At 39.5% G+C, this 13742-nt stretch overlaps 1 long non-coding RNA gene across 1 annotated transcript in view; it reads left to right on the forward strand.

Moving 5' to 3' along the window:
- LOC143406930 (uncharacterized) overlaps positions 1 to 13232 on the forward strand; it is a 107988-nt gene extending 94756 nt beyond the window's left edge. The window contains exons 2-4 of the long non-coding RNA XR_013092310.1: positions 1977 to 2092; positions 11525 to 11642; positions 12231 to 13232. This is a non-coding gene — a long non-coding RNA (uncharacterized LOC143406930). The remainder of the gene's footprint in view (positions 1 to 1976; positions 2093 to 11524; positions 11643 to 12230) is intronic.
- Positions 13233 to 13742: the final 510 nt, after the last annotated feature.

A 13742-nucleotide genomic window follows, 5' to 3' on the forward strand; every position in this document is an offset into this window, starting at 1 on the left:
ATTTATAGAATTGCACTATTTTACTGTTTCTGAATGACCCTTTTTTTAATGGAAAAGAGACCTGTGACCTCATTTGCATTTCAAATATTCCTGGAGTGGAATGGTGAAGATCAATGAATTGATTGTCAGAGAAACAGCATGAGTGACAAATTTCTTAGTAAAGAAGAAAGAATACAAAGGAGGTGGATAGTGTGGTCTTCCTTATTCACGAGTAATGGAACAAAAAGGTTTCAGTTCTATTCTTGGTTTCATTTTTCTAAAATTCAAATGATCAGTGAGGATAAGAAGAAAAACGCTGACATGAAAGTGTGGCTAAATGTTTTCTCAGTGCATTATTATGTGGCATTTAAATGTGGCCCAATATGTATTTTTATAGTGGGCTCCATTTCCCCTTGTCTGAAGATATTTTGAGAGGCAATGCTATATAATAGAAAATGTGTGCTATATGGAAACAGAAAGCCATTCTTCCAGGAACCCAAGGCCATAGGATGGATGGATGGGCTTCTTTTCACAATTATTAATAGTGGACACATTTATTGTATTTAGAGGATGTCCCTCTCCATTGAGAGAGGTGTATATTAATCGTGTGTCTCTAGAAAAAATAATTACGTCAGCATAATTATCCCAAATATAAATACTCTGGAAGCATTGATATTTAGCAATCATCAATTGGGTTAGGATGCCCTCAGTAACATAATATTTGGGATACCAGTTGTCTATTTTTGTGGAGCTGCAGGGAGGTTACTTCAGCTCCTTTTTATGGTCCTTCTCCAAGGTGAAGATCTAGACTGTACACCTTTCCTTCATTCATTACCTCTTATTGATCACTTCATGTGGAAAGAGAGAGCCTGAGCAAGGGATCTACCCTGATTCAAGGGCAGGACAAGTGGTTTGGCAGATTGGATGGGGATGGCAAGAACAAGAACGGGAGATTGTTGACTTGGAGGTTTGGGGACAAGGTATATGATCACAAATCACAGAATGAGCTCAGAGTTAGAGAGTTTGTGTACTCCATGTGGGTGTTCATTGAGGTAGGCTGAATTGCATCCCCTCTCCCAAGATATCCGAACCCCTAGTATCTAGGAATGTAAACTTATTTGGAATTAGGGTTATTTTCAGATGAAATGAAAGATTTTGAGGTGAAATCATTCCCAGTATAGGGCAAATCCAATGACTGGGTTCCTTCTATGAGTAAAGAGAAGAAGATTTGCGACACCCTGGGGAGAAGACCACATGAAGACAGGCAGAAATTGGAGTTATGTGTTTTAAGTCAAGCATCACCTGGAACTACTAAAAGCTGCAAGAGTCAAGGAAGGATCAAGAAAGATATTGCCCTAGAACTTGTGGAGAGAGCCTTGTCCTGTGAACACATTGATTTCAGACTTCTCTAGAGAAATCCTCCATAGTCTCCAGCATTATGGGAGAATACAATTCTGTTGTTTTAAAGCTACCAAGTTTGTGGTACTTTGCTATAGCACTCTAGAAAACTAATATATTCACGAAAACAATCCCACTCTGGAGACTCCCATTACTACCTCATGTGAACATGTGAAGAGACAAAAAGCGGGGGCTATGGTATTATTATTTGGATTTAGAATGTCCCCTAAGGTTCATGTGTTAAAACCTTGGTTCCCAGTGTAGCAGTGTTTAGAGGTGAGGCTTTTGGGAAGTGAGGGTGCTAATCTCATCAACAGATTCATCTACTGATGAGTTCATGACTGAATGAGCTTGTAGGAGGTGGGCCAAGTGGAGGAAGTAAGTCACTGAGAGTATGCCTTTGAAGGGTATGTTTTTGTCTCAGATCCCTACCCCCAGCACTTCCCAGCCACCGTGAGGTGAGCAACTTTGTTCCACCTCTCCATTCTACCATGATGTGTCAGTTTACTAAAGGCCCAGAAATAATGGAGCCAGCTGACAATTTACCAAAACCTCTGAAACCTGAGCCAAAATAAATCTTTTCTCCTTTTATTTCTCAGGTATTTTGTCACAGTGGTGAAAATATGACTAACACATTGGATTGACTGATCCTGACTCTGAAAGGGAAATAGGATCCTTGCTCCAAATTGAGATGGAGGAGGATGAATGGTCAATGGTAAGAGCTGAAGGGAGATTCCTTTATTCTTAGGACTACCAACAACTCAAATCTCTCAGGTCACCAACTGAGGTTCTGGCTGAAGGCAATGGGACCTTAGAATGGGTTGGGGGACCTATAGTATTTTTGGTTGGATTAAACATACTTTCATATGTTTTTATTCAATTTTATTCTTCTTTTCTTCTTCCTTTTTCATTATTTTCATAGTATGAATTGGTGGGGTTAATTTAACACATTGGTTTAGCAGCTTCAGAATATCAGAAGAAAATTTTGATGGAACCAGTATAAGAAAGAACACTCAGAGCTCTTGCAGGTGGAGCTCAGTGTGGGACCTGAAGAGATCTTGGGTCTTTGGGTTTTGGGGGGATGAGATAAACACTTTATTGATTGTAGAGCAATAGTTACATTGCATTAAGCAGCATAAAGTTCAAAAAGAATATTCATGGGAAGAAGGATGTGCATTGATGTTGAACAATGGACATTTGTCAAAATGTTGACACCTAGCATCTGAAGTCTCTGTATATGTGGGGGTTCACCAGCTTATGAACTGTGGGAGGGGGAAAGCCTGTTTCCTAAGTACATGACGTGGGCTCCACCAATCAGACTCATCCGCACAGAGCTAGAAGTGTGGAGAAACAGAAGCCATGAGTACATCTCACCCCAGCAGCCAGCTCCCCTCCAGTTCTGAGAGGCCATGGGGCAAGGTCCAAGTGTTGGTGGCTTTGGAGATGTAAGTGGTAGTATTTGTGTTCAGCGATGTCTTCACAGGGCCAGTTCTGCTTCCTGATGTCTTGGCTGAGCCATAGTGCAGTTGTCTGGTTCCTTCTGGGTATTCTGTGAGCCACCCAAAATCTTATGAATCTTTTTCCCTTTCTATAAGCAAAAGTTGGTCTCTTTACCTGTAGAAGTCTGATTGATATAATACTCTAGTTAGGGTTTTTATTATCTTTCAAAATGCATATTTTTATTTGATACCAAAGAAAATATATTTGTAAGTTAAATAATTTAATACTCATCCAAGGCAAGACTAGAGCTTTACCTCACCTATACCTCTTCTCTAGCCCAGGGGAGAAACATTCCTGAATTTTTGTGTTCACTGTTTCCTTGCTTTTTTTAAAGAATAGTTTTGTGACAGATCCAGGTTTGTCTAAATAATATAATCCATAGTTTTGAACTTTATTCAAATAGTACCAGTTTTGTCTATTATCTGTTGGAACTGCCAATTTCATAAATGTAAAAATAGCTCATATGTAAGAAGAAAATGAAATAAATCTACTTTGACTTTTTAAGATATTTATCATATATTGAGCCAGAGAATTTTATCTGTTACAAACTGCCTACTAGAATTTTCTCTATTACTAATTTTCCGCTATAAATTTTATCTACTACAATTTTTTTAAAGATTTATGTTTTAGTTGTAGTTGGACCCACAATACCTTTATTTTATATATTTATTTTTATGCGGTGCTGAGGATCAAACCCAGGGCCTCGCATGTGCTAGGCAAGTGCTCTATCGCTGAGCCACAACCCCAGCCCCCACCCTCGATTTTTTTAAATTAGAATATTTGACAGACCTGGAGAACTGCATAATTCCAGGAGTCTGTCATGTTTCTATGGGCATCAGGTGAAGGACAGGGAGATGGAAATACTGGGTCACCCTAGGTGTTCTAAAAGGACTGTGAGTGGTGGTTAATGATGACACTTGTCAAGGAGGGCTTGGCACCTGGCAGTGTATCATCAGGGGTTAATGAGACTAAATATATGTATATATATAATGTTTTCTCTGTGTTGGGCAGTGTTCTGAAAGTAATATGTGTGTATGTGCATGTATGAATACATGTGCAAATGTGTGTGTGGAGTTTTAGAGAACGAGAGGCTCTGGAGAAGTTACAACTTACATAATACCTGGAGGAAAGATGAAAGGGTCATTTAAAAAGTGTTTTTGTGAGCCACACACTTAATTTTCTCTAATAATCTCTTTTCCTTTCTGGAGGGGGTTCTGTGGATTGAACCCAGGGGGACTCTACTGTTGAGCTACATCCCCAGACTTTTTTATTTTTATTTTTGATACAGGGCATGGAACTTACAATCCTCTTGCCTCAGTCTCCCAAGTCTCTGAGATTACATGTGTATGCCTCAATGCCTAGCATCCTCTGATGCTCTTCTAAAGAAGAAAACAAGGGAACTCTGGGTGTTCTTTGATTTTTGAAAAATGGACTTTACGTTTTAGAACAGTTTTAGACTTAAAGAATAATTGAGAAGATGTTCAGAGCATACCCACACTCCTGTACCCTAAATAATATAATATGATTATAATATAATATAATCCATATATAATACATAATGGGGAAAGTACCCACTTTCCCTTTGCTAACATCTTAGATTAACATGGGACATTTGTTACAATTAATGAACCAATATGGACCCATTATTATTAACTCAAGTATGCAATTTATTCTAATTTCCTTAGTTTTAGATAGATAGTGCCTTCTTTTCTATTCTAGCATCCAGTTAGGATACCATATGACATGAGGACCTCATGACACCTCAGCCTTCTCTGGGTTGTGGCAGTTTCTCAGGTTTTGCTTTTGAGGACTTTGACAGTTTTGAGGAGGACTGGTCAGGTATTTTGTAGGATATGCCCCATTGGAGTTTGATGCTTTTCTTGCAACTAATCTGAGATTATGGGTTTGGGAGAGGAAGACCACAGGAAGTGCTATTTTTATCACATAATATCAAGGAATTGCCTTTTAAAGTTATTTGGTTTTTAGATCCTTTTTTCATTTAACAAAGCTCTTTGCAACAACTGAGCCACAGGTTTTATTCTAGCCACAGTGGAGATAAAAGAAATACTTGCTTATTTTTTTTTTAAAATAAGCATTTTAGAAATATTATATTTTGCTGTCAATGAAGACTGTCACAGCGTGGAAACTACTCTTGAGTCTCTGCCTGCTTTTCCTGGCCCAGACTCACTTTTCCTTGGCTCTGCTAGAGTTTGGAAAGTGCTTTTGTATATGTAAAAGTTTTAATTCCCATAATAAATTTGCAATGTAGATAAGCTGTGTATTATTATCCTGGTTTTATAAGAAATAGGGAATCAAGAGGTTTAAGTAACTTGCCCAAGATGACCCAACAAGTAAATGAAGAGGCTACAACTCCAGATAAGGCCTGCTGGGTGCAAGTTATTATCTCAATGCATGAGTTTGCTAGGCTGTCATGACAAAGTACCATAAACAGAATGGCTTAAACCAAAGGAAGTTATTATCTGTCAGGTCTAGAGGCCAGGAGTCCAAGACCAAGGTGTCACAGGGCCATGCTCTCTCTGAGGGCACTAGAGAAGACTCTGTTGCAGACCATTGTCCTAACTGCTGGTGGTTCCCTGGCTTGTGTTTGTATCCACTTTCATATAGCATTCTCTCACTTCTCATGTCTCTCTGGTGTTCCTGATTTTAACTGATTAGCCACATCACCTCTCAGAATGCCCCTGATTTCTCTGCTCCGTGCCTCACTGTTGGGTTTCTATCAGAGGTCCAGCACAGAGTTTCAGGAATCCCTAATTTCAGGATCTCAAGCCCAGATCCCCTCTGCACCCAGTGTTCTGCATAGTTGCAGGTGTTCCAAACAGCCCTGTGACTGACTTCCTTTTGAAATGCCAGAGCCATTAACTACAGTAAATTTGTTCTACCGGAGAAGGGTGGGCTGCAGTCAGCAGGAGTAAAAGCCATGCCACTTATTGGTCTAAAAAGGTGTTTAGCAGCTACAAATAACCCCCTGGATTAATGGAATCAACAGCCTTTAGGTCTCCAGATGTAAAGGGGCCATTTATTCGACATCCATTCATTTATTCAACAAGCCGTGGTGCCGGCTGGGGTTGGGCTAATTCTGAATTGAGGCCGCTGTCCTTCCTCTTCAGACTTCCTTCAATAATTATTCTGTTATTGACACATCACTGACCCAGGCATGACTAATGGTTTAGTGTTACTGAGAAATGCAGCTAAAGGTTACCTGGGAGGGGACATGGGGGAGCTGAGCTGACATTTCCTCTGTACGATGGTGGAGCGAATAGAGATTTCAAGGGGGCAGACCCCACTCGGTCTCTGCAGGAGAACCGAGTGCCATTGCAATGCTGTGTAATCAAATTTCCTCCTCTTCAAAAATCTTTGTTCTGCTTATTAATTAAGTGAAATGACACAACAGGGTGAGCGGCGGAGGTCTGGGCACACCTAGGAGCATTGTTAGAACGGCAGCGCAGGCTGCCTTCCAGTCAGTGTGCACAGTGGCAGGTTACTTATTGGGTAATAAGACAGACCCAGGAGTGTCTTTGTGAGAGCTGAAAGAGGAATTTTCTGATAAAAAAGGGGAAAAAAGTGTTTTTAATGAAATTTAGAAAATGGGGTCAGAGTATAATTTATGGAGTAAATCTTGCCCTCCAGCATCTGTAAAGATAGAAAGAAGACAGGAAGGGGAAAGAATTCAAAGCTCCAGGATATTTCTCATTAGCCACATCTCTCCATTTCTGTCCATCTTGAACCCATGTCAATGGATTGTCTGTATTTCTATGCAAGGTTTAGTATTATTTCCTCAGGATGCCTTTTCTTTCTTAAATACAGGAGGGCTTGCTTATGAAAGGTTTGGGCTCCTTGATTTTCATAATTGTTAGTTTCCCTTTATGCAAAATGGGCAGCTTAGTTCTTGAGATACTATTGCTTCACAAAAAAACTGAAGAAAGGCAAGGGGTGCAGAACTCTCCCTGAGATGGACATGGAGATGTGGCGCTTAGATTCTTGCAGTGCCTTGAGTGTGGTTTGTCCACTCTGAAACTCATGTTGAAATTTGATTGCCATGGTGGCGGGGTTGGGAGATGGGGCCTTTAAGAAGTAATTAAATTGATAAAAAGGATTCATGTCTTTCTTGTGGGAGTGGAGGGTAGGTTGTGATAAAGAGAACTCACCCCTCAGGTTTTGTCTCTTCTGCACACCTGCTGGCCCTCTGTTGTTCTGCCATGTTAGGACATCTGGCCCTTGGCAGATGGGGCTTTCTGATTTTGAACTTTCAGCCTGCAGAATTGTGGGTCAAGTTAGCTTCTTTATCCAGCCTCTAGAATTCTGTTCTAGCAGTGGAGAATGGAATAAGACAATCTTCCACCAGGTCTGGCTCTTCCAGCCATAGAGCTGCCACAGACAGATGGCCCTCAGCTGTGAGGGTTGTCTCAGCCTCTAACAAGACCCTGCTTTCTCTCAACCTTTCTAAGCTACCCTGTGCGTTATCCCTCTTTGTTTTCTTCCTGGGAAAGCTGCAACCATGGACTGTCTGTTGAAGGGATAGACAGACCTTGCCCTCTCACCTCTGTTGGGACAACACTGAGAAGTCAGCCTATCTTCAGAACTCACCAGAGGGTCAGCTGAAATGTTTACTGAAAATTGCGTTGTGTTTCAACTCCTCCCTTTGCCCAGTTTTGCGTCTTTTCCTAAGCTTCCCAATGTCGAATCCCAAGAGCATTTCATAAAAATGTCCTACACACTAATCTCTGTCTCTGTGTTGTTTTCCTGGAGAGCCCCAAACTGCAACATTCACAAAATATGTAGATATCATGTATTATGCCCCCAGTACAGAAGAGCTTTGGGCACTGATTAGAAAGGGTGACAAAGATAGCATGGGACTCATTGACTGATGAGAGAACTCTTATGGGTGACTAGAACCTTCTTTTGTGGAATTTGTAAGCTGGAACACAGCAGTCTGCCAGCAGTCACACCCCACCTCCTCTGCTTTAATCTGGGATCTAATGGCCACAGTTCTGTTGGAGCAAAACTCTTTTTGATTCTCTTTTTCTTAAGGCTGGAACATGCTGGGCCTGATTTACTGGAAACACGACTGTATTATGCAGCAGATGTTAATGAATGGGCACATGAGGTTAATAGTACTTTCTGATTGGCTAGTACATTTTGAAGAGAACATTGAAGCTATTAAAATGTGCAATTGGGAAACACAGCCCACAATGCCATCTACATATTTTTTGTGACCCTTGTTTAAAGGGTTTCATTCAATTCTCTAATAAGCGAGGGGAACCATTCCAACAGTGCCTTCTATTTATTTTCTTCCTTTTTTTTTTTTTTTTTTTCCTTTTCCAGGGCAGAGGAAATAATGCAGACCTGCTCTGCATCCTAGATCTGTTTATTTGCTTCTGCCACTTGCTTGGCTGTAGTGTTAAGGGAAGAGAATGTGGGAGAAGAAAAGTTATGCTCCTTAGAGGCTTTTCTAATTAACTGTTTGAAAGAGACTTTTAAAAAATGCCTAAGTGTGAGGTTATTTGTATGCCTAATTTCGTTTTTATGTTACACTTACTTTTAAGTGTAATTTATCAAGGCTTAACACTTGTATTCTTTCAGGGGCATTACAAAGAGCATTGCACATTTATTACAGCCCTTTAAATGGCTATGTTTTATTTCCATATGCTTTTAAACGGTTATTGAGTGGATTTGGTGCTCTTCCTGTAGTTAAAGTGCATTTTTTTTTCTTGTACATAAATGGTAAATAATTGATACCTGCCATATGCTCTCTCTCCCTTTCTGAGCCCCCCTTTCCCTTTCCCCTCTTCACTCTCCTCTCTTCTCTCTTCCTATTGGTTATTCCCTTATCTTCTTCTCCATCCTTTCCTCTCCTCTCTCTGCAGGTTTCCACTGCTTTTAGCACCATTTCTATTGCCTCTCAATGTGCTCATTTGAGAGGGGATTTTATTAGGGTTCCTGAGACCATTGCATTACCCAGTGGGGGTGAAGGGAGGGAGAGAAAGGAGCCCAGCCTTTTATTAGGTGATGCCTGGATCAAGGATTTTAAGTAAGAATGGTTTCAGAGAACATTTAATTTTTTCTCAAATTGCTGAATTGATATTATATTTGTTTTTGTTTGTTGCCCCTGATTTTCTGATTAACCAGAGACAACCTCTAGAAGTCTAAAGTAAAGGAAGATGTGGTCAAATGCCTGAAGCCATTCTTAGCAGGCAAAGCTTCCTAAGCTGAACAGTTTTAAAGAATTTCTCATTAGGAAAAAGAGAGGATAAATAGTGTGAAAAGGAATTTAAAGAACGTTCTGTCTTTGATAAACTTGTTTTTAGGAAATTCCTACTATATCAAGGATGCCAAACCATAAACATTTTAGACTGGTTTACTTTTAAATCCCAAGAAGGCAAAAATCAAAAGCCATTTAAAGATGTTACAACCCCAAAACACTAGAATTATTTTCCTTTTTGAGATAAAAAGGAGATGAAAATTAAAATGGAAATGCCAAGGACCCAGAATAACCAAAAGTATCTTGAAAAGGAAGATCAAAGTTGGAGGACTCTCACTCCCAATTCAATGCTTCCTACAAAGCAGTAATAATCTAGACCATGTGGTACTGGACAAGGGTAGATATATTGCTCAAAGAAATAGAAATGGAAGTCCAGAATAGACCTATGTACGTAGGGTCAATTGATTTTAAACAAAGTTACTAATATAATTAAGTGGAGAAAGAATAATCTTTTCAACAACTGGTGCTGGAACAACTGGATAGCCACCTACAAAAGAATAAAGTTGGATCCCTACCACATACCATATACAAAAATCAACTCAAAATGGATTGAAGACCTAAATCTAAGAGCTAAGAATGTATTACAGAAATAACTCATTGTGACCTTGAATTTGGCAATGAATTCTTAGATATGACACCAAAAGCACAAACAAAGAGAAAAACAAATTAGATTTCTCTATCATTAAAAACTTTAGTTCTTCAAAGGACATAAGAAAGTGAAAACATTAACAGAACTGGAGAAAAAAATTTCCAAATAATTTCTAAGGGATTTATACTTAGGATATTTAAAGAACTCTTATAGCTCAACGATAGTCAGATTTTCTCTCTCCAAAAGAGATAGACAAAAGGCCAACAAGTACAAGAAAATATGCTAGAGATCATTAGCTACTGGAGCAATGCAAATCAAACCAAAATGAGATAACACTTTGGATCCACAACAATAAAATGATAAACAATAAAATGTGTTGGCAAAGATGTGGGAAAATTGGACTCCTCCTACACTGCTGGTGGGAATGTAAAATGGCATAGCCATTTGGAAAACAGTCTGTTCCTTAAATGACTAAACATAGAATTCCAAACAATCCAGCAATTCCACCCCAAGATACTTACTCAAGAGATGGGAAAACATATCTGCACAAAAATTTGTACATAAGATGTTCATATCAGCATTATTTATAATACAACAAGGTGGAAACAAACCAAATGTTTATCAACTCATGGATGGATAAATAAAACATGGCATATCCATACGTTGGGGTATTATTTGGCTTAAAAAGAAATGAATGGATGAACTTCAAGAGCATTAAACTAAGTAAAAGAAGTCAGTCTTAAATGTCCACGTATTGATTGCATGATTCTATTTATGTGATATATCCAGAATAGGCAGAATGTAGACATAGGAAGTAAATTAGTAATACTAGGAAACACTGAGGAGACTGGAGAGGGATAGGTAAGGGATTATACAGTTTCTTTCTGGGATTACAAAATGTCCTAAAATTGCTTATGGTGTTGACTACACAACTCTATGAATATACTAAAAGCCATTGAGTAGGATACTTTAAATGGTTGACTTGTGTGATATGTGAATTATGTCTCAGTAAAATCATCACCCTCCAAAATAATCCCAATAATATCCTTCCCCCCAATTAAACTTTGTTTTCTTCAAATAATACCTTCCAAAGCTCAAGACACACTTGGTGCAAGTAAGCAATTATTTCTGCTTTCCAGGTGAAACAACTGAGACTCTGACTTTCCCAGAGTTATACAGATAATTGCCAGTAGAGGCGGGGAGCCTAGATTTCCTCCTCAGCTTCTTTTTGCAGGGCTCTTCTTGGCATTTCTTTCAGAGAGGTTTTTAGAGGCAGCAGAAATATGAAAGAAAGCTGTTTTTGGATTTCTTTTTTTTTTTTTCAATTTTTGTAGTACAGGGAATTGAACCCAGGAGTGCTCTACCTCGGAGTCACATCCCAGCTCTTTTTATTTTTTATTTTAAGACAGGGTTTCTAAGTTTCCCAGGCTGACCTCGAACTTGCAATCCTCCTGCCTCAGTTCCCTGAGTAGCTGGGATTACAGGTATGAGCCATGGTGCCCGGCTCATTTAAAAAATATCATTGTTGGGCTGGGGTTGTGGCTCAGTGGTAGACACTTGCTTAGCATGTGTGAGGCACTGGGTTCAATTTTCAGCGCCACATAAAAATAAATAAAATAAAGGTCATTGACAAGTAAGTGTTTTAAAAAATATATTGGTGTTATAATCTTGCCTAAGCCAATTGTTAATGCACAAGGCTTGAGTCCTCTTTTAGGAGATTAACAGGAGAAGTTTGTGGTGGGTGAGGGGTTGATATTTCTTCATCACCTTCCTACCAGGTCATCATGAAAGCAGATCTTGGGCCAAATTCCTCTCTGCATGTGAGCATTCACTGAAGAGTCACGTAAGAAGACACAAGACTGCTCAATCTGCTCTGTGCAAATGATGGCATCCCAGGTCTCTACCCTTTGGATCACGTCCATCCCAACTTGCATAAAATCTCCCCTTGAGGCAGGTGTGGAGATCCTTCACTGGCTGGATTCTATTCTTCTACAATCCAGGCAACTGGAAATATTCCTGGCTGAGTGTTGGACTTGGGAGCATTTAGAGGTCAAGCTCAGGGCATCATCTCAAAAGAGATGGACTATAGGTCTTGTTGGATTCTGAAAATCTTATTTGAGCAGGGGTCCAGGGTCTCTTCAATATTTTATCTATCTAATATCACCAACACATTTACTTTTACCATTAAATCCCATTTATAACCTTTTATAAATGTATTTATAACTCTTTGCCATTAAAGCCCATTTATAATCTCAGATCCACTGCTGTAAAATGATACATCTGAGGAGGGGTATAAGTCTGTGGAAAAACTCTGTGATATGCCAATTAAAAAGCATGAATTTGTTTAAGTAGTCACTTTTGGTATTTTTGAAATTCACTATGCTAATAAGCAAAACCTTTAGAGCTGATTGAGATATAGAAAACAGAAGCAATTGTAATAGGTCTTTGTAAGTTTATTTCTTCTTCTTTTTTTTTTCTGGATAGAAGGCTTATCGAGTGCCCCAGGACCATGGATCTTCCATGAAGCAGCTGATTACTCCTGAAGTAGAAGCCTCAGCTAGAATATGCAGAATATCTCACAGCCTGGGCTGAAATATTTCAAATAGACATATTAATAAATATGCAACAAAACTTCAAGCAATACATTTTACATATTTTAATTACATATTGTGATGCTTGTATCCTCAGGCTTGTAAGCAAATGGTACAATTTTTCAAATCAAATAAAGAGAGAAAATGGGCAGAAGAGAAAGACAGAGAAAGAAAAAATGGAGAGTGGAGAGAAAGCAGAAACCAGAGACAGAAAAAGCAAAGAGGAAACAGAGATAAAGTGGCAGATGTGAGAATCAGACCCAAGAGACATGCAGAGGGAACCAGAGATTGACATCCAAGGCAGTCATTTATCTTCAAGTTGCACATTTTTCTAATTACTGTGCAGTCCCTCAAAGACCTTCTTCCCACCAGCCAAGAGCAGTAGGTCCTTATCATCAAAACTGTCCCTGGCCAAGCTGTGGGGGATCAACAGTTCAACAGAAGCTTCTCCTGAGAGAATAAATCCAATAAACCTTCCTGGGTCTGTCAGGGCCCTGCTGTGTGTTAGGGACAGGATCCTTCCTAGGCAGGCTAGGAGGGTTGCTGCTGCTCCCTAACTAGGAACAAATTCCCAGCCCTGGGGCAAACAGTTGGCTGTGGGCCATGATATGAGGTCCAGGCAAGTCTCTCCTTATCTTACTATTTCTAGTCATTGCCTGGCTTGGCTTTGCTTGGTGGAGTTATTTGATATTAGGCAAATTACTAAACCCTCCTGGACCTTGGATTCTACCTTTATTTAAAATGAGGTGGATTAGAGCACTAGTCCCCTACATACAACAAGACTCCTACAAAACCATGCTTTCTTTTCTGTTTAAAACTTTTTTTTTCTTAATTCATTCTCTTTTTTGTTAACAGACATTCCTCCCCCCCACCCCATTAAAGTGTCTTGTTAAAATGTTGGTTGTTCTGAGAGAAGTATATTAGCACAGTTTTTCTCAAATACCATCAGGGTGCTGCTAATGGAGGAGGAAACAAAATTTGGACCCCCTGAAATTATAAGTTCTTGCCTCCAGCTTAAAATGTATTCACAGTTTTAGGTTTTATAAGTCCCAGGAATGGTGCATTTTATTCCAAGATCTTGTTTTACTCTAGTTTGTAATGCTCTAAACATAATGATATTTCCTCTGTTATTCACCCTCCAGGGAAAGGTACCATGTTTATCATTGACTTCTTGTTCACCTAGCATACACCCTGTTTTAGTCAGCTGTTTTGCTGATGTGACCAAAAGACTTGACAAGAACAATTTGAAAGAAGGAAAAGTGTATTGGGGCCTCAGAGTTTCACAGGTCTCAGTCCATAGATGGCTGACTCCATTGCTCTCATCCCAAGATGAGACAGAACAACATGGCAGAAGGCCTGGAGCAGGAAAGTAGCTCAGGATATGGCACTAGGAGGCAGAGAGAGA

Source organism: Callospermophilus lateralis, chromosome 9 (assembly GCF_048772815.1).
Source record: "Callospermophilus lateralis isolate mCalLat2 chromosome 9, mCalLat2.hap1, whole genome shotgun sequence".
NCBI lineage: Eukaryota > Metazoa > Chordata > Mammalia > Rodentia > Sciuridae > Callospermophilus > Callospermophilus lateralis.